At 36.4% G+C, this 27,177-nt stretch overlaps 1 protein-coding gene across 4 annotated transcripts in view; it reads left to right on the forward strand.

Annotated features, from left to right (window-relative positions):
* LOC131438091 (myosin-IIIb-like) overlaps positions 1-27,177 on the forward strand; it is a 251,269-nt gene that overhangs the window by 49,027 nt on the left and 175,065 nt on the right. Inside the window, exon 2 of one of the 4 annotated variants that reach the window (XM_058607892.1) lies at positions 15,880-16,054. The exons of the other annotated variants lie outside the window; for them this stretch is intronic. The gene's annotated coding sequence lies outside the window, so the exon portion shown is untranslated. The remainder of the gene's footprint in view (positions 1-15,879; positions 16,055-27,177) is intronic. 4 annotated transcript variants of the gene reach the window in all.

A 27,177-nucleotide genomic window follows, 5' to 3' on the forward strand; every position in this document is an offset into this window, starting at 1 on the left:
CCACCTCTTTCACCGGCCCGCCAACTTTGACTATATTATCTGAAAATTAAATGATTTGATTCATTTTTACATGTTTTGAATTGTGAAGTTAGCTGAAATGTTACACTTTTTTTTATGGTCACCTATAGAGACGTAAATTTATACGATTTTTTCTATGCGTTATTTTTATTTCACTTAACCGACTAAACTATAACCGTTTGAAGTTGGCCAGGGCTACGAAAAAAAACCTGTGATTTTATATCTTATTAGATGCACATAAATGGAGCGTCACAGTTCACGTAAAATTACGTGGAAGAACATGGTGTCTTAAATTCCATGAAATGAAAATTACTGAAATAAAAAAAAAGTCATGATCGCGACCTCCGCGACATGAACCGAGAATCATTAGATCACAATGTACGTCTGTTAATCGACTGAGCCACATCTGCTTGGCTGGTAAAAGGTGCATTTAAATGCATACACCAGTATGCACCTGATAGCAGAATGCAAGTTGCAGTCGAATCCAGTAAAATTCATGCTAATGAAATTTTCCGTCATTTGGGATCAAATAAGGATTTTATGAATTTCATCGTATGATGTAATTCATAAAGACCTAGTCTTGGGATTAAGTCACCTGTAAACTTCAAATGTTTTGGCGTGTCAGGGAGTGGTTTTGCACCACTGGAAACGCAGCATAGATTAAGTTTCCTTTAACAAATAAGCAAACCATGCTTCGTCCACAGCGACAGTCGGTAAAAACTTTGAGTGCAAAAACCGGATAAATGCATTTGTTTTGGAAGAACCGGCTAAGTTTTTGTCCGGTTTTTGCATTCAAAGTTATTTTGTCCGGTTCTTGCAGAAAAGATATTTTTAAACGACTCTTGCATTGCAAAATTCATGTCCGATTTTTGCATTCAAAAATACTTAAACACTTTTTCCAAACTAAGTTTCACTTATCCGATTTTTGCTTTCAGCCATTCATATACAAGAAAATTGAGCGGTAATGACTCTTGACGTTTACGTCACTTATGCCATTATATCACCGGAACTGCAAGTAACAGTTGGAATCGGTAAAGCCATCTTCGGAAAATTGAGCGCGAAAACTATAACACGTTTTGTCGGTTACGTCACTTATACTATTATATCTCAAGAATCAGAAATCAATTGTCTGATACAACGAATCAAAAATGGTAAATGGAATTTTTATTTGAACCATTTTTGAAGTTAAGGCTAAAGTCAAAATTGTGAACTGATACTACAAACTGTCCTTTTCGGACATGGAAAATTTGATTCAAATGGGGGCTCCAATCAGTTCCGATCGATAGGCCTTGTCAGTAGACTGCCAATCGTATCCATTCCGGATATACCAGTCCCCGGCTTCCGATTCCAGAAATAGTGGTCACAAACACTGAAATAAAACAAACTCACTGTTCTCAGCGATGGCTTGACAGAGTTTTACAAATTTATTTTCAAAGCAAAGGTTTTATGGTTTCATACATAATCTCCGGATCTGACTTCCGTTTCCGAAATTACAACACCGCTTCTACGAACGAAGCATGCTGCGTACGATGGCGAAAGCGCGGTAAAGTAAGGACTTATTAGTTTATAACCAAACAAACAAACTGACTAAACCGAACGTCGAACGTTATTTCGAATAATTGTCTTATTATCCTTTCGAAAAGGTTGAATTTTATCCGGATCTGACTTCCAGGATAGTGAAAGATAAAAATGTCTAACCTTCATATAGTGTATGACACAAAAAAGTACGAACGCAAAAAAGTATGAATTTTATTCCAATCCGACTTCCAATCCCAAAATTTTATTCCAATCCAACTTCCGGTCCCGAAATTTGGGACTATTAGTTTCCGGTTTCCGCTTCCTACAGCACCGGTAATAGGGACCGTGCACGATAACAAGTAGCGCCATTAGTGGCGAATAGGCGAAACAACTCTACCATAGCTTTACACTGTTATCATATGTTCACACTGAATAAAATAGTCAAAAACCTGTTTTAATACAACATAGTGGTGTAATGATCCTTTTCTCACATCAATCATATTCTCATATATAATACTGTGGTATATTATTAAAAATATTTCTCTCCGATTCTTAAAATAAACCAAAGAGATTGTTTGTGCATTAACTAGTATAACCTACAGAATGAAACAGTTCTCTGACATCGATGAGAAAACGAAGTGAAATCCACTATTGTAGGTATTTCGGGCACTGGAACCAGAGAACGTATAATGGAAGTTAGTTCGTTTTGATGACAAACATGATTTTAATTGCATCCGAAAAATATGCTTAATTTTCGATATGAGCATAAGATCTTTCATTTTAACCTAAGATAAGGAATACCGGACCAAGTGTATATACTATTATACTTTGCCCTAAAATTTCCGGAACCGAAAGTCGGATCCGGATGAAATTCAAGAATTCCATGTAGAACCATGAGACCTTTCATTTGAATCTAAATTGGTCAACATCGATTAAGTCATTTTCGAGAAACACACACAGATAGATTGCTCAGCTCGACGAACTGAGTGAAATGGCATATGACACTTGGCCAATATTTACTAGTCGATTTTCAAGTGATTGTATAACCTTTCTATATGAGAAAGGCAAAACAGTTCAGCGTTTCAATAAAATGATTATTTGTTGTTAGCTTCGTGACTCGTATTTTCAATATACGTCAAACTGGCTACTCGTGAGATTACTAATATTTTCACGATTACAATTTATTTTCTTCCTCCATTCTAAGAGTATGAAACATCCTGCGAATTATTTGAACTTTTAGTTAAAATTTGACAGTAGGGCAGTTATTTTTTATCGAGTAGTTAAATTTATCTAAAACTGTGGCCCATTTCAAAGTTTGATGGATGGAAAGTTATTTGGGACTATTTTTCTCTGAAAATAAAGTAATAGCAAGTGGTGTAATAATTACTAATAACTTCGAGATAAACTTACTTCATTTAAAAAATATTCAAACTTTTTATTGGGGTATTTTCTTTGAGTGAAAGTATAAAAAGAAATTACACAGAAGCAATTTTTACTAAAGGTCTGAAATTAGAATGTTTTAGCTAGATATTTTTCAGTATTTCCGGTCAAGTCGATTAAAAAATCATTTAATGTGCTGAGAATATCGTTTGAGTGTTTGAGTTTGAGTGAATATGACAAATATTCTACACAAATCCAACTGAAATGACAGAAAATGATGTGGCCGTATTTAGATACAGAATGAATAATTCGACTCAAAATTTAACAGTCAGTCGATGTTGAACAATCGTTCGCACCACACGCGAATTGTTCCTGGATTCGGAAAAAAAATCCGCAGAGAAAATACGCTAGAAAGTATTTTCAAACTCAGTTTACAAGTTTTGCTATGGTAGCATTATTTTTTCCACTCGCCGCCTCGTGCGCTGTCGTCGCCGGCCACTAAACCACGCCCTCGTGCACGGTCCCTATAGTATAGAAAACTTAAAAAAAACGGAAGTCACTTCGATTTCTCAGAAACGGTTGAACCGATTTTCACAAATTATGATTTAAATTAAAGCCCTTCTTGCCTTAAAAGATACGGTGCAATTGCATCCAGATCTGACTTCCGGTTTCGAAATAATAGGGCGATGAGTGTTAAAACTTTCAAACTGTCGTACAAAATGACATAACCGGTACACATTGGTACCTGCTAGTACGGAAGAAGAAAACACCATCGCTTAGCACAGCGTGTTTTGTTCAATAACTTGACATAAATGTTTACAAATTGCAAAGGATATGGTAGTTGATACCCAAAGATACTTTTTGATTTTATTTTAGTTTGAAAAAAAAAAACTCTTGTCAAAATCTTCTAGTGATTAATAATACAAACGCATGACCTAATGATTGACTGGTGAACAGTTGAAACATATTGCCTGTCCAAGTGTCAAATTCTATGGTGGACTTGCAATGAAAGATACTCGTACACACTCAGATCGTACATCGTGTAAATTTACGTCTTCATAGATGCACGTAAAAGAAGCGTCGCCATACATTTAAATTTTCAATTCAAAGCATGTAAAAATTGATCATATCAGGTGTACAACTTTGCTTCCGCCGTTTTCCGATAGGTAGCTGTACCGGCTGAGGCTGGTCAAAATACATAGATTATAATGCCTTTGAAGTGCGTGTGTACAGTGCCTAACGAATTGTCAACGCCGTTTCAGTTGTTCTTGTTTTCGTATTATTCACGCTCGAAAATGTCTGTTTGTGTGCCCAATTCTCGCCATTTGCGGGAAGTTTTACTTTTCTGTAACAATTCGAAAAAAAAATGCAGCTGAAGCGCATCGAATGCTCTCAGAAACTTACGGTAATGCTGCTCTGAGTAAAGGAACGTGTGGTTTCAACGTTTTAAAAATAGTGATTTCGATGTCGAAGACAAACATGGTGGTGGAAGAGAAAAAACCTTCAAAGATGAACAACTAGAAGCATTGCTTGATGAAGATTCGTGCCAAACCCAAGAAGAGCTTGCCGAATCGTTGGGAGTGAGTCAGCAATCCATTTCAAAACGTCTCAAGGCCCTGGGCATGATTCAGAAAGAAGGAAACTGGGTGCCGTACGAGTTGAAACCGAGGGACATCGAGTGCCGTCTATTTGTATGTGAGCAACTGCTTCAAAGACAAAATCGCTTTTCACATCGAATCGTAACCGGTGATGAAAAGTGGGTTCGATAAGATAAACCTGAACGCAGGACCTGTTGACATGTTTCCTAAGATGTGCCTTCGTTAATGCCCAAAATTAATCAATTGGTCGAAGCTGTGGGCAATTTGGTGGATTCAGGTCTTTTGGGACAAAAGTGACAGTTTTGGTAGTATACCATTCTACCGTTGATTTCGAGTAGTGGCAAGAAGCAAGATCTAGCCAGAAGACAACAGGATCCTTGTGGCTTCGAATCATGGGTAGAAGCCGTTTTTGTAAACATTCCTTGATGTATATTTCGCTGTTCATTGAAGCAGTGGTTGGGAAGGGTTTCGAAATCTTACCGCAGCTACAAATTGCTTGCCAGACCATAGCTTTCTTACCAAATTTTTCGACTTCAATCGATGTCTCGGACTGGTTTAACACTTGCCCTTCTCGCACCGTATAATATTGTGGTCCCGGCAAGGATTTGTAATCGAGTTTCACGTAGGTTTCGTCGTCCATGATTATGCAGTTCAAATTTCCAGCAAGAATCGTATTGTACAGCTTTCGAACCCTCGGCCTGATCGATGCTCTTGTTTCGGACTACGTTTTGGTTGTTTCTGCTTCTTATAGGTTCGAAGATTCAAACGTTCTTTAGCACGAAGAACATTTGTCTTCGAAGTGTCCACTGTTTTGGCCACATCCCGAACCTTCTTTTTTTGCTCGAACGCCTTCAGTATACGTTTATCCAACTGAGGGTTAGCAGGACCTTTTTTCGACCCGTTTTCGGTTTATCTTCAAAGGTGTTATCCTCACCGAGCTTCCTGATTGCATTTTGCACGGCTTTTTCACTTACTTCTTCCATTTTTGTTATCTTTCTCAGTGACAGTCCGCGTTCTGTGCACCATTTGTACACAATTTTTCGACGTTGTTCTGCTGAAAGTCCACGCATTTCGAAACAAACGAATGAAAACGAATAAACAACTGCACAATTGGTTAGAGAAGAGTGTAAACAACAGGACGCTGCCATAAAAATTGATTATTCAATTATTTATACAACATATTTTAGTTTTGCTTTTAAAGTATATTGAAAAGTAAAGATATGAGGAGTAACTTTATATTCAATGTCCCGCTCCGAATATGTGCATGAAAATAGAAGTAGTTCATAAAGGGAGAATAAACTTTGGTACAAGCTTAACATTATTGTATTATCTAACAATGATGAAAGAAAAGCATCATTTTTGCGATTTTTTTTTCAGAACTATCGTTCAACAAAATAAATTCAAATATTTTGCATAATAAAAAGCATCATTCGAACAACATTTTATAATTTTTCCATGCAAAAATTTAGGGAAAAAAGTCGGTGAAGAGGCATTTTTGAGGGCGCTTCTTAAAAATCATGATTTGCGGTGTCCACTGTATCTCAGCGCAGACTAATCAAAAGTGAACAAATTAAAGCAGCATAGTTAGAGCAGAAGTTTTTCTAGACCCCAACGTTTCTGTTTGATTTTTTTTTTTTAATTTTTTAAATTTTTGGTGGTTGTTTTAATTCCAAAGTACGATTTTTCACGAAAGCAGTAGTAGCGGCAGTAGTTTTTGAATGACGATGGACACGGACTTTCAAAACTTGCTTTCGAGAAAAACGCGTTTAAAGTTTATTGTCTTTAAAATCGAAGGAAACAATTTATTACTCAAGGGGGCACGTAGGCTCTAACATTCTCAAAAAGCCATATTTTTTCTTTTGTATTTTGTTATAAAGACAGAATGTTTTGTCATGGTTTTAAATCAATTGAAGCAGAAATCTTGGGCCTGTGTGCGCAGCTCTTACTTCTTCGTAGTATGAGATCGGCAAAGATAAAGGCCCATAACTTTCTGAGTTTTGTTCCGATAGGCTTCAAAATTTCACAGAATATTCTTGAAATATTTTACTATCAGAAAATATAAAGAAAATAATAAATGATTTTTCAAAAGTGTTAGACCCACCCGCCCTTAATAACAATTCCCAGAAATTAATTAGTGTTGTACATTTCCATAATAAATCCAAACAAAGATTTACTTTGAGCACCCAACACGGAATCAGCTCAATTTCCGTCTCATGATCAATAACCAAAAGTTACGATTTAGTACGAGCTACATTGAATTGGCCTCATCACCTCCGGAAAGGTTTTTTTTTGTTGGAGCTATAAACAACTAGCGCACGTTAACGAAGTGAAGACGGTTCCAATTGGGAATCTAATCCCCATACAAACAATCCGCGATGATACGCGTTGTATAAATTTCTCGTGATCTACTTGGAGATCACTTTCGGCGTTTGTTTGCTATACGCAAAGCATCCGATGGCGGTGGCATCAAAGAAAACGAAACCGACGCTTATTGCGCCCTTTTTTCTTTGCTTTGTTGTTTATCGGTATCGACCAATGCAATTGGATATGATTTCCAAGCTGCTCTGCTCGAGCTGATAAAAGCAATTTGGTTGGAACGAAACAAACCTAAGACACTGAAACCACGTGCAGACAGCCGCCATTGATCATCATCGAACAGGCTGGTAAATACTTTTTAATGCGATGTTTGATACAACCGCGGGGTACAGACAACAAAAAAAAACAAAAATAAAAAAAAAAGAAATAACACAAATACACCATTCAGGAAAACAAGAATCACACCCATATCGTTCCCAATGTGCATTGAGCTGTTGCATACGCCATTGTAGCGGACAGTGTTCTCGGTTCGTTCAACTAAAACTGCTCGGTCCATCGAGAGGGGCCTTGGCCCCTTTACGAAGTGGGTCTGCCAGAGACTGTGGGAGAGGCACTGCCAGCAAACAAAATTTGAAAGCGGATCCGTAGCATATGTTTTCGAAATGTTAACATCCCTCAATCGGATCGATCTTTACTAACGAGCCCTACACGGGCCTTACACCTTGCCATCGAGTGATTGGCATCGATTCGATACGATGCGTTATGCACTACCGGTGCCATGTGGGATGTTTTGTGCGGCGATGCATTGCATTTTCGATGCTACAGTGCCGAAGGGATGTGATTTGTAAGCTACTTACAAGCCGATTGGGCCTGGTTTGGTTCCGCCAATGACGTCTGTATTTTTGTAGCTGTCGGGGCAAAGAGAAAAGATTTGTTTGAACTACTAACTGTGGCTTCGTTAACCAAAAAGTGGCTCAAGAAGTCATTAAATATAAGTAGATTTTCTGTTGCTTTTGTAAAACAAGAACTATTCTGGGTTTTTAGGACTGTTCCGAAGATCAACTATAATCTATTTTACAATTCTTCCTGAAAACGTACTTTATTGCCTGGTTTTGCCAATATTGGCGCATACGAGAACTGTGCTCAATTCTTGTCGTTAACAGATTATTAGGGGCATAATGCAAGTGCAGAGAAATTCACTACTCTGCTGCATAGGTCACAGCACAAATGAAGATTAACGACAGCCTGGCAATGTAATATATTTGCTACCAACATTTCCACTACCTCACTGAAAAACACTCTCGTATTCCACAAATTTGTGTCACTACCAACCGGTATTCCATTTTCATTTCTTATCTTCAGAGACACATCTGAATCTATTTTTGTTATAATTGGAAACTTGTAATCGACATAAATGTTTTTTTTTCTGGCTGCCGAAGCTAAAAAATATAAATTTCTTTTTCTTCTCTTGTCTGCTCAGGTCTATTGAATTCGTTGATGTTCCAAGCACACGTCTCCAAATACGCTCTATTCTTTTTTGAAACCGGGTAAAGTAAGTCCGTATGAATTCATGAAAATCGTAAAAGATATTTATGCTATTTCAAGAAACCGTGCGAAATAATTCGTGTTATTTTCAATTTTTGTTGTGAGGTTAGGTATGGTTTCTTTGAATATCATTTCGATTCCAATGAAAGACCCTGTGATCCCATAGTCTGTCATTGAATTTCATCTGCATTCAACTGCCGGTTCCAGAGTAACAAACATTAAAAAAGTGCAATCGATTTTTCCAGAGACCAATGAAGATATTTGGGCTAAAATAAAAGGTCTTACAATCTCATTGAATCTTATCAAGTACCACCCCGATTTTCGATAAGTATAAAAATTTCAATTTCCAGAGCGTATTTCTATACATGGTTTTAAAGAATTGAGCAACATAGCTTCAACTAGCCGTATGATTCTTCAATTAGACCGGTCTGGTTAGATTGATTTTGGGAACGCCAGATCTTCGTTCCCAGTTCTGAAAGAACCGGAAAAAGTGATCATGTAATCCACAATATTCTGATTTCTCAGATATGGCAAGACTGATTTTCGTACACTTAGATTCGAATGAAAAGTCTTTTTTTTTATTTATCTCTTAACTATTTCAATTTGTAGATTATGTTAGTTGGTAGACAAATAATCCGTTTTCAGTTATATCATTTGCCAGTTTCAAGTTCAGGAAGAAGTTCTAAAAAACTCAAAAACGGAACTCTGTTTGTTTTCTTAGCGTCAGCTGAGCTAATTTTCACAAACTTAGACTCAAATGAAAGGTTTTACGGCCTCATAATACCTGACGAACGACCATAATGGTTAAAACCGGGCCTATCCAAATTTGGCTCAAAGCTGTTTTTAAATTGAAAGGGTTATGCTTGTTCATGCTCAAACAAACTGTTTTGTCCTTATTCAAAGAAAATAGTTCTTCTCTTAGTAATATTAATGTAATGAGAGTTAGATGAGCAGTATTATTACACAATTAGTTGAATTAATACAGGTTTATGATAGATGTACAAATAATAGACCAAAAAGTTTAAAAGTTTTCCGATCTGATTTTTTGAAATTTTCCATCTAAAAACTGTTGATTTAAATTTTTCAAAATGCTGCCGTCCTCAAAATACAGCGTTTAAACAATGTCTACTGAAAATCTAAAACTTTCGATCGTTTTCAAATGTGTTTGAGTCCTAGACAACTTAGAAGCACATGGTGTTTTGCAAATAGCATTGACTTTACGGTTGCTTAGCGGTTTGTGTTGAACCGTTCAACATAAACTGCTAATGCACTGATTAGTCGAAGCGAAACACTTAAATGTTTGCATAGTTAATAACGTATGAAATTTTCGGATGAGTTAGATTGTCACAAAACAAAAATTGTAAACCATTAAACCATCTTCTTACGAAACACTTTGAATTGCATTGGTATTAGATTTTTTATCGTCACGTTACAAATGAACAAGCATTCATCCGTGACAGTTCAGCGGTACTGTTTACAAACAAGCTAAAACCAAAATCGAAGAACACATCTTGAACAATCATCTTTACACTTTGCAAACTAGTCATTTTTATTTCATAAATCTCAAAAACAAACCGTATCCAATCGTGAACAAATGTTTTAAAACTTTATTGAGCGATATGGACCGTAAATGGTCTCATTAAATTTGTAAGCAGACAAACAAAATAATCTGTTTACAAACAGTACTGCTGAACTGTCAAAATGTGTTCATCCGATTGAGGTTAGCAGTGACGGTAAAAACCCTAATACAGTATCTTCACTGACGACGTTCCGAACGTAAATAAGTGTACGACAAATAAAGGACATTCAAGTACTCTAAGTAAACCAAGTAAACCAAGTAAACCAAGTAAACCAAGTAAACCAAGTAAACCAAGTAAACCAAGTAAACCAAGTAAACCAAGTAAACCAAGTAAACCAAGTAAACCAAGTAAACCAAGTAAACCAAGTAAACCAAGTAAACCAAGTAAACCAAGTAAACCAAGTAAACCAAGTAAACCAAGTAAACCAAGTAAACCAAGTAAACCAAGTAAACCAAGTAAACCAAGTAAACCAAGTAAACCAAGTAAACCAAGTAAACCAAGTAAACCAAGTAAACCAAGTAAACCAAGTAAACCAAGTAAACCAAGTAAACCAAGTAAACCAAGTAAACCAAGTAAACCAAGTAAACCAAGTAAACCAAGTAAACCAAGTAAACCAAGTAAACCAAGTAAACCAAGTAAACCAAGTAAAGCAAGTAAAGCAAGTAAAGCAAGTAAAGCAAGTAAAGCAAGTAAAGCAAGTAAAGCAAGTAAAGCAAGTAAAGCAAGTAAAGTAAGTAAAGCAAGTAAAGCAAGTAAAGCAAGTAAAGCAAGTAAAGCAAGTAAAGCAAGTAAAGCAAGTAAAGCAAGTAAAGCAAGTAAAGCAAGTAAAGCAAGTAAAGCAAGTAAAGCAAGTAAAGCAAGTAAACCAAGTAAACCAAGTAAACCAAGTAAACCAAATAAACCAAGTAAACCAAGCAAAGGTAGTAATCCAAGTAATCCAAGTAAACCAAGTAAACCAAGTAAACCAAGTAAACCAAGTAAACCAAGTAAACCAAGTAAACCAAGTAAACCAAGTAAACCAAGTAAACCAAGTAAACCAAGTAAACCAAGTAAACCAAGTAAACCAAGTAAACCAAGTAAACCAAGTAAACCAAGTAAACCAAGTAAACCAAGTAAACCAAGTAAACCAAGTAAACCAAGTAAACCAAGTAAACCAAGTAAACCAAGTAAACCAAGTAAACCAAGTAAACCAAGTAAACCAAGTAAACCAAGTAAACCAAGTAAACCAAGTAAACCAAGTAAACCAAGTAAACCAAGTAAACCAAGTAAACCAAGTAAACCAAGTAAACCAAGTAAACCAAGTAAACCAAGTAAACCAATTAAACCAAGTAAACCAAGTAAACCAAGTGAACCAAGTAAACCAAGTAAAGGTAGTAATCCAAGTAAACCAAGTAAACCAAGTAAACCAAGTAAACCAAGTAAACCAAGTAAACCAAGTAAACCAAGTAAACCAAGTAAACCAAGTAAACCAAGTAAACCAAGTAAACCAAGTAAACCAAGTAAACCAAGTAAACCAAGTAAACCAAGTAAACCAAGTAAACCAAGTAAACCAAGTAAACCAAGTAAACCAAGTAAACCAAGTAAACCAAGTAAACCAAGTAAACCAAGTAAACCAAGTAAACCAAGTAAACCAAGTAAACCAAGTAAACCAAGTAAACCAAGTAAACCAAGTAAACCAAGTAAACCAAGTAAACCAAGTAAACCAAGTAAACCAAGTAAACCAAGTAAACCAAGTAAACCAAGTAAACCAAGTAAACCAAGTAAACCAAGTAAACCAAGTAAACCAAGTAAACCAAGTAAACCAAGTAAACCAAGTAAACCAAGTAAACCAAGTAAACCAAGTAAACCAAGTAAACCAAGTAAACCAAGTAAACCAAGTAAAGCAAGTAAAGCAAGTAAAGCAAGTAAAGCAAGTAAAGCAAGTAAAGCAAGTAAAGCAAGTAAAGCAAGTAAAGCAAGTAAAGCAAGTAAAGCAAGTAAAGCAAGTAAACCAAGTAAACCAAATAAACCAAATAAACCAAGTAAACCAAGCAAAGGTAGTAATCCAAGTAATCCAAGTAAACCAAGTAAACCAAGTAAACCAAGTAAACCAAGTAAACCAAGTAAACCAAGTAAACCAAGTAAACCAAGTAAACCAAGTAAACCAAGTAAACCAAGTAAACCAAGTAAACCAAGTAAACCAAGTAAACCAAGTAAACCAAGTAAACCAAGTAAACCAAGTAAACCAAGTAAACCAAGTAAACCAAGTAAACCAAGTAAACCAAGTAAACCAAGTAAACCAAGTAAACCAAGTAAACCAAGTAAACCAAGTAAACCAAGTAAACCAAGTAAACCAAGTAAACCAAGTAAACCAAGTAAACCAAGTAAACCAAGTAAAGGTAGTAATCCAAGTAAACCAAGTGAACCAAGTAAACCAAGTAAAGGTAGTAATCCAAGTAAACCAAGTAAACCAAGTAAACCAAGTAAACCAAGTAAACCAAGTAAACCAAGTAAACCAAGTAAACCAAGTAAACCAAGTAAACCAAGTAAACCAAGTAAACCAAGTAAACCAAGTAAACCAAGTAAACCAAGTAAACCAAGTAAACCAAGTAAACCAAGTAAATCAAGTAAACCAAGTAAACCAAGTAAACCAAGTAAACCAAGTAAACCAAGTAAACCAAGTAAACCAAGTAAACCAAGTAAACCAAGTAAACCAAGTAAACCAAGTAAATCAAGTAAACCAAGTAAACCAAGTAAACCAAGTAAACCAAGTAAACCAAGTAAACCAAGTAAACCAAGTAAACCAAGTAAACCAAGTAAACCAAGTAAACCAAGTAAACCAAGTAAACCAAGTAAACCAAGTAAACCAAGTAAACCAAGTAAACCAAGTAAACCAAGTAAACCAGTAGATCAGTAGACCAGTAGACCAGTAGACCAGTAGACCAGTAGACCAGTAGACCAGTAGACCAGTAGACCAGTAGACCAGTAGACCAGTAGACCAGTAGACCAGTAGACCAGTAGATCAGTAGACCAGTAGACCAGTAGACCAGTAGACCAGTAGACCAGTAGACCAGTAGACCAGTAGACCAGTAGACCAGTAGACCAGTAGACCAGTAGACCAGTAGACCAGTAGACCAGTAGACCAGTAGACCAGTAGACCAGTAGACCAGTAGACTAGTAGGCCAGGAGACCAGGAGACCAGGAGACCAGTAGTGTTCCTGTTTATTCGGAAGGAGTGCAGTTTTCTCATTCAAAAAGAAATAGCAAATGATTCGTTTATAAGCTTGGGCAACTTGAGTTCGTGTTTAAAATTGGAAGGTTTCACCTTTGGCTAGAATGGTCCTTGAAGGAAAGTAATAAAATAATGGAAAAACTAATGACCGAACACCTTGAGCAAAACTAATGTTAATGTGTTTCGAAAGGGAATTTTGTATTGAAGTCGGACGTTTATCACGTCAAAAGCAATCAGATAACAGACCGGCTGAAAAGTTCGTATCGTTTCTCTGAGAGGGCGCCACTAGAATTAAATCCATACCATTTTCAGTTAGTACCAACCTTCAAAAGATACGTGTATAAATTTGACAGCTGTCTGATTATTAGTTTGTGATATATTGCATTTTGAGTGAAGCTACTTTTGTTATTGTGAAAAAAATGGAAAAAAAGGAATTTCGTGTGTTGATGAAACACTACTTTTTGATGAAAAAAAGTGCCGCCGATACCAAAAAATGGCTTGATGAGTGTTATCCAGACTCTGCACCGGGCGAAGCAACAATTCGTAAGTGGTTTGCAAAATTTCGTACTGGTCATATGAGCACCGAAGACGATGAACGCAGTGGACATCCAAAAGAGGCTGTTACCGATGAAACCCTGAAAAAATCCACAAAATGATTTTCAATGACCGTAAAGTGAAGTTGATCGAGATAGCTGACACCCTAAAGATATGGAGCTGTTATATCGAAATAAAACCGATTTTTTTCGTCGATATATAACAATGGATGAAACATGGCTCCATCACTTCACTCCGGAGTCCAATCGACAGTCAGCTGAGTGGACTGCACGCGATGAACCGAACCCAAAGCGTGGAAAGACTCAACAATCGGCCGGTAAGGTTATGGCGTCTGTATTTTGGAATTCGCATGGTATAATTTTCATCGACTACCTTGAAAAGGGAAAAACCATCAACAGTGACTATTATATAGCGTTATTAGAGCGTTTGAAGGACGAAATTTCAAAAAAACGGCCTCATTTGAAGAAGAAAAAAGTTTTGTTTCATCAAGACAATGCACCGTGTCACAAGTCGATGAAAACCATGCTGAAATTGAACGAATTGGGCTTCGAATTGCTCCCTCATCCACCGTATTCTCCAGATTTGGCCCCCAGTGACTTTTTCCTGTTCTCAGACCTCAAGAGAATGCTCGCTGGTAAAAAAATTAGAAGCAATTAAGAGGTAATCGCTGAAACTGAGGCCTATTTTGAGACAAAGGACAAATCGTACTACAAAAATGGTATCGAAAAGTTGGAAGATCGCTATAATCGCTGTATCGCCTCTGACGGCAATTATGTTGAATAATAAAAACGAATTTTGGCAAAAAAATGTGTGTTTCTATTAAACGATACGAACTTTTCAGCCGAACTGTTACTATCAAAGAGCCAATTCCAGAACTGTGGAAAAGTGGTAAAATCATGTATTTTAGGAAGTGCTAGTTTATTTTGTGTACAAACTTTCTTCAAATAATTAAACGTGAATTTTATAAAGAGTTTCCCAAGAAAACGTCGCAAAAAATCAATCTGTCACCCTGGAAACACAAACACGACGAAAAAGATAAATACTTTTCCAAAGTTCTAAAGTTCCATCGTTGTCATAAATGTTTGCTTTTTAAAATCAGTTATTCTGCTTTAGTGCCATTTCCTCACAATACGAAGTTCTCTTTCGAATATTTAGTTTAAGTTAACGAGAAATAAAAAGTTTGATTGAAATTTGTTCCACGCAATAAAATGTTGCCCCAAAAAGCAAAAACCAAAAATTTCGTTGTACTAAAAGGGAATGGCATCTTATCACATTTCGAATGTACTACACGTGTGGCTAACTCATGTTGAATATTAACATGATAACGGAACGAAAAGAAGAAGAACACGGTAACGTTTTCATCAATAAAATACCAATGTTGGGAGTTCAGTGGCACGAAGTTTGCCCGTTGGTAGCAGAACTAATCAATTGAAACAATGGACGATTAAGCGCTTGCTAGCTGTTCGGGTTGTATCCCCAATAAAAGAGAGATATTGTTTTATTTCATAACTTATTTGAATTTTAATCGTTCTGAAAGCGTTTTATGAAATACATCCGGAAAACTCATTCGCATTTAAAATCTTGATAAACAAGAGAAATTGCGCAAATTTATTTGATAAACGCATCAGTGAAATACGGATCCTAAGCGATCTGCATGCATAGGAGCTTAAGCAAATTATATGATTTTGTACTTAAATCGAGATCGTAACGCGGGAGCTGGGAAAATGGATTGGTTTACTAAATATAAGTGCGAGCTATAATATGCACAGCTATGAGCCCATCAACAGAAACAATGAAACATTTCCGTGTCGGTTCTGGGAATGAAAATCTCTCAACAAGCTCCATGCACTTGGTATGTTTGTGTCGTGCCTAACTTTTTGAACCCATGTTTGAATTACCATTTTCCCGCGCGTTCAACCTCGTTGGGCGCGAAAAACCGAACCATTGTGATCAAATATGAAAACATTCCGCTCCTCACCGTGGCAGCTGGGCGCATTTTGCCAAAACTGGTAATTTTTATGACATTGACATCGAGCAGCAAACCAATTTCTGCTTATTTTATAGCTACATCACCTGCGAAGGGAGTTTTCACACGCCGGTTTTCCATTTGATCGTATGATTCAATGTCGTTTCTTTTTCTTTCTTTTTCGCGTTGCAGACTTCGTCAGCTGGAGCGATTCCCGCTGGTTCCACGTCATGATTCATTCAAAGCACAGCACAGGCCTAATGGAACCAGTTTCGTCAGCATCAGCATAGGCTGTATCCATTCAACGGGGAAACAAGGGGGAAAGTAATACCGAACTGAAGGTCGTGCTATCGGGAATTCGAACGAGGTATGTTCGATGCACTTTTCACTGAGCAATAGGCGGACAGTCTGGAGATGATTGAAATCGTTAGCTTTAATAGCCAAAAAAAAAAGACAATTATGTTACATTTACAAACGTTTCCGATTGGACGTGATGATTCCATTCTGCATAATAATAATCAAGCCACTTGCATCATCCTTGGCCAAAATTAATGAACGTGTGTTGAATGAATACATGCGCTTCCGTTAGTCGTTTGCCGGTTGGGCGATGAGATTGAGATCGAAATTGGAAAGTTTAGTCATGGATCCCTTACCGAAATAGTAATCCAACTGATCACGGCCCGTCGATGGAACATCCAAAACCTTTCCTCGAACTCGAACGTGTGCATTGCCCAGATGGTATTACGGCGATTTCTCGTCGGAATGATTGGGGCATTTTTTTTGTTGTTTGTCATTTCAATGGTTTCACTTTCATTCCGAATTTCACCTTTTTATTTTAGGTGATTACCATGCACAAAGCCCGTGCATCTGATTTCTCCAATCCTCAAGGTATCACATATAGTTTTTGTATGACAACAAATGAACGTATTTATTGACACCCGATATAGTTGGTTTGCTTAGTGGCTTCACGTGTTGCCTTTATACCGGTGGTTTTTCGGTGTGCTGGGAATGCATTATGTGAAATTTCTTTCCTGGCGATTTCCGAAGCGTCCAACGACATTTCGTATTTTGTCATTTCGCTCACCGCTCGTAGTCTACCCTGATGGCAGTTGGTTCAATGACCGTGAGATATGTTTATTTTTTGCGTGTCTAAGCGGTGATCCGGTCAGTCATTTCGCGGGATGGGATAATAATCATACGAATTTTTGGATTTTCGGAAATCTCGTAACAGCAGGGTATTCAATTGCGACAGTGTGTTTTTTTTCATAATAGCATCTCTTCTGGTGATCTCCAGTTCCAAAACAATAGATTTAAATCAACTTTGTTTTAGAAATTGATTTCCAAACAGAAGATCATAACAAAATTTCATTATAAGTGTACCTCTTTTTGATTCTTGTAATACATTTTTGTTATTTTACCTACTAACGAGACAAAATTAGAAACGGGAATTGCTTTATATTATAAACTTGTTATATCTTGATGGTCGGGTAACCTTCACAAGATTGGACTGTTAAAAACCTGTTTCTATCGATCTAGTTGTGTAATAATGCCTCTCTCATATCAACCATATTCTCATATATATATAATACTGTAGTATATCCTTAAACATAACGATTCTTGAGTTTGTTTGTGTAATAACTAGTATAACCTACAGAATGAAACCGTTATCTGATCGGTTGGGCCATCTATGAAAAAACGAAGTGAGTTTCTATTGCAGGTTCTTCCGGGACCGAAACCCGAGAACCGGCATAATGGATAGCGATTGGTATAGTTTTGTGGCTAGTTTAGAAATTTTTTACATTTTTTGTATTGCCTGTCTAAGTGACGTTACAAAATTTTTAACACACTTTACCTTATATTTCCGGGATCGGAAATCGGATCCGGTTGAAATTCAGGAATTTTACAAGACCTACATTTGTATCTAAGTTTGTGGAAATCGGTCAAACCATCGCAAAGAAAAGTGAGTGCGATCCTTTTTGGAATTTATGACTACCATTTCCGGATTTCCAGAATAGCCGGAATCGGTTCGTTTGATGGCGAATAGAGTATCTGAAAATTATATCAACATACCCGCACTACAGTTAAGTTTTTGCCTTTCTCTATAGAAATGTTTTAGAATTGCTGGAAAACCTGACTTTTGAACGGAGCCTTGGAGACCCATAGTGTTATATACCATTCGACTCAGTTCGACGAGATCGGAAAATGTCTGTGTGTGTTTGTGTGCACTTTTCGGAGATATTTATACGCATTCAATTTTCTCAGAGATGACTGAACCGATTTTAACAAACCTATGCTCGTTTGAAAGGTACTGTCGGACCATTGATCAAGTTCAAGACCAAATGGTTGTGACTTTCGGTTCCGGAGATATGATTGTATAAGTGACGTAACCGACAAAACGCGTTGTTTTTTATCGCTCTAATGTATATAAGGGTGCCAATATTTTGGGATCACCTCTAATTTCGTAAAACGCTATTGTTCAAAAGTTTAAGCACCTCGAAAAAAGCCCTCATGCAAAATTTGAGTTAAATCGGACATGGGTAAGGGGTGCTGCCCAGCGGGTAAGGTTAAGTCCCAGAAGGTCAATTTAAAAGAAAATGTTTTTTCGAGATGACACTAAATCTCGACGTTTCATGCAATTCTAAGACTTTTGGCATCAAAATTTTTTTTCGATTTCGAAAATTTCATAGGGGGGGTATGGTGATTTTTCAAGATATTTGAAAATTCCACTAAGTAAACTAAGAAGGGTTTTTGCCTTTCTCTATAGAAAGGTATTAGAATTGCTGGAAAAACCGACTTTCGAACGGAGCCTCGGAGACCCATAGTGTTATATACCATTCGACTCAGCTCGACGAGATCGGAAAATGTGTGTGTGTGTGTGGCACTTTTCGAAGATATTTGAACGCGCTCAATTTTCTCAGAGATGGCTGAACCGATTTTAATAAACTTGGGCTTGTTTTAAAGCTTCTGTCGGGCCATTGATCAAGTTCGAAGATCAAATGGCTGAGACTTTTGGTTCCGGAGATATGATTGTATAAGTGACGTAACCGACAAAAAGCGTTGTATTTTACCGCGCTCAATTTTCTCAGAGATGGCTGAACCGATTTTAACAAACTTGGGCTGTTTGAAAGCTAATGTCGGGCCATTGATCAAGTTCGAAGATCGAATGGTTATGACTTTTGTTTCCAGATATATGATGGTATAAGTGACGTAACCGACAAAACACGTTGATTTTTACCGCTCTTATATCTATATAAGGGTGCCAAAATTTTGGGATCACCTCTATTTTCGTTAAGCTCTAGTGCTCAAAAGTTTAGGCAACTCGAAAAAAGCCTTTATGCAAAATTTGAGCTAAATCGCACATGCGTAAGGGGTGCTGCCCGGTGGTAAAGGTTTGACAATTTTCGATCTTGAAAAAGCACCACAAGGGGGAGTACATGAAATTTCCAAAATCGAAATTTTTTTTGATGCCGAAACTCTTAAAACTGCATGAAATATCGAAATTCAGTGTCATCTCAAATCAACTTTCTGGGAAAATTTAGTTATTTTTTCTAAGTCCCAAAGATTCGATTTTTTAAAAAATTTTTTTTTCGAGATGACACTAAATCTAGACGTTTCATGCAATTCTAAACCTTTTGCCACCAAAATTATTTTTTTCGATTTCGAAAATGATGCCGACTGTGTGACGTTAACACTGAAGCATGTTTTTGTGAACTATTCGAATCAATCTGAATCAATTGGTGTCAAAATTAGTATCCGAAATTATTTAATAAAAGTATGAAATATATTTTCATTAGACTGTTATGAAAGAAGAGAAAGGCATTATCACACCACTAGGTGGATGAATTTCGAAAATTTCATGTATGGTGATTTTTCAAGATATATAAAAATTCCGCTAAGTGGACTAAGAAGGGGCAACGCAGATGTCAAGCGCTTGGTTTGAAAAACGATGCCGAGTATGTGACATAAACACTGAATCATGCTTTTGTGAACTACTCGAATCAATCGGAATTAATTGGTGTCAAAAATGAGCAAAACTAGTGTCAGAAATTATTTTAGAAAGTGATAAAAAATTCATGAGAATGTTTTGAAGAAAGAGAAAGGCATTATCACACCACTAGGTGGATTAAGAAGGGTTTTTTATCATTTAGACCCAAAACCAATGGCTGATTTATGTACGAGCAACTCAAACTTTCCAAATAACAAAGAAGTGTTCCGGATATGTCATATACGACCATTCGAGCATACTGCAACTCACTTACAAGCAATGCCTTGGCTGAAAACAATTTGGAAACAGTTTACATGCAACGTTGGAATTTAAATATGCATGTAACCTATCTGGTGATTGAAGCCATCGTCGCGTTGTCGTTTTGGTTGGACGGTTCTTAGGACGGCCTTTCCATTCCGTCGACGTCGTCTTTCACGGTTTTGTTCGGTGGCATATTTCGCGTGCCATCCAAAATCGGCAGAAGGGTTCAATTGAATTGAACGGACGGGCGTTTTTCGGTTTCCTTCGCGCGCCTCACTCCAGCCGACAGTGGTTGCATCACTTTCCCCCTACGATCACCGCCGCGATTACATACCCACTAAACGGATTGCATTTGACTATCATCGACATGCGCCGCTCGGTATGTAATAAGGAAACCACTATCACCAACAAAAAAGCAATTACAATTGGGGCGGCGATGACCACGGTGGTGAAGTTTGCAAATGCTGTCTTAAAATTTATTTTTTGATTGCTCAACCGTCATCTGAAGTGATTGTGTCAACACTAGCACTAGCAGTAGTGAATTCGAAAAAAGTTTGTTCAATCTGTCGACAAAACGGTGGAAATCATACAAGATACTGGATACTAAAAATGATAAATTCTATCAAATACTCAGATAAGAAAAGGGAGTTTAACGAGAATCCACCGACAACGGCAAAAATTACTTTATTACGTCAATCATGGGCTCGGGTAAAACAAACACGATTCCAATCGGCCAGTTAAATTGGTCTTATTATCGTTATTTTGTCATTGATTGGCTCATCATTTGTGTCGGTTTTGTTTATTGTCCGACAGACCTCTTAATTTGCCAATATTGCACCGTTATCTCTGCCTGTGAGAAGTTGTCGGCGGTGATACCAAAAGAGCCGCCGCATCCAATGGGGCTCATCTTCCCGTCTGGGTCATTCACTCGTGGAGAGATATTGTAGCGAAGGCTTCTATCACTGTCCACTCAATTGATGATAGCGGTTTACTTGATTGCTTTTTGTGTTATAAACTTCAAAGAAATCGGCTAAAATTCAGTTTGCTTTTCATTATAAATGTCTTTTTCGATTGACCGGTCAATGCATCTTTCAAACCGATTACAACCAGTTGGAAGTGATTGAATAATATAATGATTGATCCAGTTTCATAATTAATTGCGGTATACTTTTGGGTGTCCGGCACAATCTAGGTCGAATTTGGCACACATCGTAATGAACTGAACCAATAATCAAACCGACCGATCCTATATGGAAATTTTTGCCATGCATTGATTGTTTGTTGTTGGCGAAATTCTTCGTAACAGCGACAGATTAGCATTCAAATGTGGATCATCTTCGGAAAATGCTGTAGTCATAAGAGGAATCCGGCCAATTTTGAAAGTCACTCTTCAATCTGGTTCATATAACTTATCATGTGATCAATAATTGCTGTTTATACGTAAAATTTTCCAATCGTTTGCTTTTGTCGCTACAAACTACTAATTAAAAAAGAAACAAAAAAATTAAAGGGTGTCTCGATCAAAAACAAGTCTATTATATTAATTCTGTAAAACTATCAAACTTCCTGCGTCAAAATGTGACTGGCCATTTTTGCCTCACGCATTTTGAGATTTTCGATTTCGAGGTTGGTGCACTCCGAGCCTGATTGCGCCCATTCTAGTAGGGATATGTACCGCAAATTAAATGCGTTTTGTAACTGAAACTTGTAGCATTTCGAATAGTACCTATATAACATTCCGAGTGAAATTATTATTTTCCGCGCAAAACCAAAAGCGACCAATATCGCCCCGGTCTCTCCTACTCATGCACATCAATTTTCTTGGTGATGATACCGGCTGCTATTTAAATGTCACTCTTCAAGCCCCATGAACAGATGAGCTGTCGCACGAGATATATTTATTTGTAAACTTCGACAGCTTAATGTGTTTGAAAATCTCTGTCAGCTGTCCTCTTGTCGTATAATATTCTCGTCTTGAGGTAGAATTCGTCAGTTATAGTAAGTTATAAGCGTTACGAAGCGTTACATGCGTTTCTTTTTTTAATGTTATAAGCGTTATGAAGCATTACATACGTTACTTTTTTGTGAGTTATACGCGTTACGAAGCGTTACTATTTTGGTAAGTTATAGACCTTACGAAGAGTTACTTTTTTGTAAGTTGAAGTAGCGTGTCATGCGTTACTTTTTGTAAGTTATAGGCGTTACGAAGCGTTACATTCGTTACTTTTTTTTATTGTATAGGCGTTACGAAGTTTTACACACGTTACTTTTTTGAGTTATAGGCGTTACGAAGCGTCACATTTGTTTTTTTTGTGAATCATAGATGTTACATGCGTTATTTTTAGTATGTTATAGGCGTAACGAAGAGTTACATGTACTACGGGTTTTGTGATTCATTGGCATTACGAAGTGTTACATGCGTTATTTTTTTGTAAGTTAATCTAATAACGCAGACTAATCAGAAGTCCACGATTCGAAGTAGCATAGTTATGGCAGATGTTTATCTAGACCCCAACGTTTTTGTTTGATTTTTTAAAATTTTTTCAATTTTTGGTGGATGTTCGAAGTCAAAACTAGGACTTTTCACGGAAAAATGACGATGGACGCGGACTTTCAAAACCTGATTCCTAGAAAAACGCGTTCAAAGTTTATTGTCTATAAAATCGCAGGAAACAATTTATTTATAAGGAGTGTCTCTAATAATTTCGGAAAATCATATTTTTGCTTTGTATTTTGTCGTAATGAAATATTTCAAGATTGTGTTGTCTAATTTTCAAGACAATCGAAACAGACATAACATGACTTCCAGAGGTTTGCTCTGATAGGCTTGAAAATATCACGAAATATTCTTGAAATATTTTACTATAAGGAAATATATAGGAAACAATAAACGATTATTCGAAAGTGTTAGACCCTACCCGTCCCTTAATGCATAATAAAAATTTCCAGACTAGCCATGCTTTATGCAGTACACGAAAAGACCAAAATCAGCATTTTGGCAAAAAAATGAGTTGATTTTCTGATTTTAGTTAGTTATTTTTTTAGACAACTAAAAAAATTTTAAATATAAATTTTTTAATTCTCATTCCCTTAGTATTAATGAAATATTTGTTGAAATGGCTATTTTTTAGTTGAATTCACCAATTAACCGTGCTGTCATTTCTTAGCTAAGGCACACTTCATTTCCATACATAATTTTTTAGTTGAATTAGAGAAATAAAACGTTGTTTACAATCAACATAAATGATTGAACTGGCTTCTGTAATTTGCAGGTGTATGACGCACTGTCACCGCAAAAAAGTTAACACCGTATTGACTACTAGCCACTAGATGGCACACTACCACCGAAAAAAATTTCTATATTGGCAGGTATAAATACGATGTTGAATTGGAGAAAAAATACATAAACGAAACATAAACATGTTCTTGAAAAATTTTCTACTAAATCGCTGTTTACTTAATTCGACTTCGCGAAATCGACTTTCTCGCTGGAAACTTTGAGCACTCGGAAAACGAAAACCGAATACAAGTAGTAGACCGGACGGCGTAGCCCGGAAGGTTGGAAGATACAAAAAACTTAATTTGACATATACAATTAGAGTGCAACATTCGAAACTCACTTCAATAAATACACTTTCACTAACAGTTTACGGCATTTTTATTTACCGGTTTACAAATTTAAATATGGATATATCGTAGCACATGCGAAAAACATGAAAACAATTTGCAAGCAGTTTCAACAAGACTGTCCTTTTCAACTTTTTAATGGATTGTTTTGCTCTGACTTTTCTCATGAGTTTTTGGTTAATGAACTTGGTAATAAAATCAATTTCATTTTTGTTTAATTTTGCTGTCCTTCAGATATAATGGCGATAGAAAAATAGAGACAAATTTTGTGATTTTAGTCACAAAATTAGTTGTCAATAAGAATTTCGAGTTGGATTGAAATATTGCTGGTTTGTGTCCAGGATATTCCCCATCTAAACACACTCTCTAAAAATAAGAGTTTTTTAAGCACAGTTCTCAATTTTAACTGATTCAATAGTTATTTTGGAAATTTTGTTGTTAAAATCAACTAATTCAAAAACAGTAATACGAATTAGGCGCAGAGCTAATTTCGGTCGTTCCTTGTACCAACTGGTCAAGTATTTTTTTCACCAGGAAGAAACGCTTTTGTTATTCCACCATGAAGAAAACGGATTCAGAATAAAATTTTGAAAGGGATATTGAAGTGTCCTCTCTGGTTTAGTTCAAAGGAGTTACTCAGACTCACTAATTAAATATATTGTCATATAATACTATAAGCGACCCGATCAACAGAGCATAAAAGGATTCTGTCAAAATTATATATGATCTTTATATTTATACCTCATTATGTTATAAATATGATTCCAAATCAGAAGCAAACATTCAGATTGTATTAAGATTATAGCAAGTCTAGATATTATATTAAGGGCCGTTACATTTCAGCTAAAACTATACTAGAGAATTGTGAAAAAAAAGAGTTCAAACACTAGGCTAAGCTTTACCGGGCAATCTAAAAATAGATTTCGCGAAGTAAGATAAAATTGCATACCTTCAGGCAATTTGATTTGCCATAAAAAAGTCATGCACAGTTACGCGACTGGTTCCGAACCGGGAAGTTTTGAGTTGCCAACATACGCTACGATTGCATTGGGGCATGAGAACCAACTGAGGTTGAAAGGATATATTGGCATCATATAATAACTAGTGTAAGTCTATATTGCTACAAAAATAATCTATTGTTCTTCACCTCTTTCGTCGTTTTCTTCCAGCCGGCATCTGAATGACAAAGGAGCTATTTTAAAACTATGAACAAGTTCTTTTTTGGTACTGAAGAATAGTTGTAAATGAATGGAAATGACTAAATTCAGTAAAACAAAACTACCTTATTGAATCTGAGGAAGTTAACTAATCAATGATAGTTTTTCAGTTTTTTCTTCTTTATACCAAAATTTTATTTATTTTTTTTTTAATTGAATTATCTGTACGTGTATATGTGTCGATTGACGGGTATATTTGATTAAAATGTACACATATTTTTTTTTGGAAATGACTGAATCGATTTTCGTAAATTTAGATTAAAATAAAAATTCGTTTGAAAGACAGTGAAAATTCAGAAGAAGTGTATAACACATGAATCAATAAGTCCCGAGACTAACAATGAAAACAACATTTTTATTTGCAAATTTTTTTGTATTCATCAACATAATCACCTTTTAGGGTGATAACACATGGATCAATAAGTCCCGAGACTAAAGCAGAGATGGCGCTCGTAGTAAACCAGTAACCACGTCTTTCTAGAGTACTAATCTTTGCTTGAAACGGGTCAAAATTTTAAGTCGATCCGAGTTATCGAAGTTGGAGTAAAGTCGTTTTGTAGTTTGTTTAAAAAATGGAAAAAACCGAGTTTCGTGTTTTGATAAAACATTGTTTTTTAATGGGTAAAAACACCGTGCAAGCGAAACAATGGATTGAAAAATGTTATCCGGACTCTTGTCCATCAAAAGCAACGATTTGTCGGTGGTTCGCCGAGTTTAAACGTGGTCGTACCGACACAAATGACGCGGAACGCTCGGGTAGACCTGTGGGAGCCGTTACACCGGAAAATGTGAGTGAAGTGACAAAAATTATAATGAAAGATCGTAAAGTGAAGCTCCGTGAGATTGCTGAGATGACACTGATATCATATGGAAGTGTATTTACTATCCTTCATGAAAAATTGAGCATGAAAAAGGTTTTTTCCAAGTGGGTGCCGCGATTGCTTTCGATGGAACAAAAACAGCCTGCCACAAGTCGATGAAAACAATGGCGAAATTGAATGAATTGGGCTTCGATCTGCTTCCCTACCTCCCGAACTCGCCAGATTTAGCCCCCAGTGACTACTGGTTCTTTGCTGATCTTAAAAAAATGCTCCATGGGAAAAGATTTGGCTCAAATGAGGAGGTCATCGCTGATACTGAAGCTTATTTTGAAGCGAAAGATAAATTTTTTTATAAACATTGAAAAATTGGAAAAACGTTGGAACCATTGTAACACATGGATCAATAAGTCCCCGTTTTGTCTTTCGACCTTATGTCATTCGACATTTTAGTATATATTCACTTCTGCTCATAGTTATAAAATAGCCCCTTTGACATTCATATGCCGGTTGGAAGGAAACGACTAAAGAGGTGAAGAACAATAGATTATTTTTGTAGCAATATAGACTTACACTAGTTATTATATGATGCCAATATATCCTTTCAACCTCAGTTGGTTCTCATGCCCCAATGCAATCGTAGCGTATGTTGGCGATAAATTATTTTTGTAGTGATAGAGACTTACACCAGTCACTATATGATGCCAATGTATCCTGTCACCCCTCAGTTGGCTCTCATGTGCTAATGCAATCGTAGCGTATGTTGGCAGATCAAAACTTCCCGGTTCGGAGCTAGTCGCGTAGCTGTCTGATTTTTTTATGCAAATCAAATCGCCTAATGGTATACAATTTCATCTTACTTCGCGAAATCTATTTTTAGATTTGCACGGTAATGCGTTTTCCAGCAAAAAATGGGAAATAACAGCTAAAAAGTCGTACTAAATTTGTAACAAATTTAAAAATAATATTGATATTTACATATCAAAGTTACTAGCAATTTTGTTATCACCTAGGTTCAAATTGAGTTAATTTCTGTTATTTCAACTATTAACGACTAATTTAGATAGAAAAACGTGTTTAATCCACCTAGCAGTGAGATGATACCTTTTTTTTTATCAATCCGCATATGTTTTTTGCATGAATATTCTTTAGTGTTTAAGTTTTCATGACATTATTTTAATGACCGTCGTTTTAAGCGACAATTTGAGATTTTAATCACTCATTACTCTGTAATGACGAAACTGCAAATCGGATCAAATTTGAATCTAAAAGTGTGATAATCGATTGAACATGCCATGATATGTAAGTTCCAGTTTACGGTAATTTAAGGTACTTCCAGAGCCGGTATTCAAGAACCAGCATAACCCAAACCGATTCGTATGGCCATATGACGAATAAATTACAACAGTTTTGAGTCCAACTTTGAAGCTTTTCGGGATTGTCATCTTCTATATCGGTTTAAATTTTAAAAATTCTTCATCATGTCATTTGAGAACCGGAAGTCATAATTGGATAAAATTAATTAAATTTATATATAAGTTTATTTTAATTTGAATTTTTGTTTCTGAAATTTGATTAGGTT

Source organism: Malaya genurostris, chromosome 3, assembly GCF_030247185.1.
Source record: "Malaya genurostris strain Urasoe2022 chromosome 3, Malgen_1.1, whole genome shotgun sequence".
NCBI classification, from domain to species: Eukaryota; Metazoa; Arthropoda; class Insecta; order Diptera; family Culicidae; genus Malaya; species Malaya genurostris.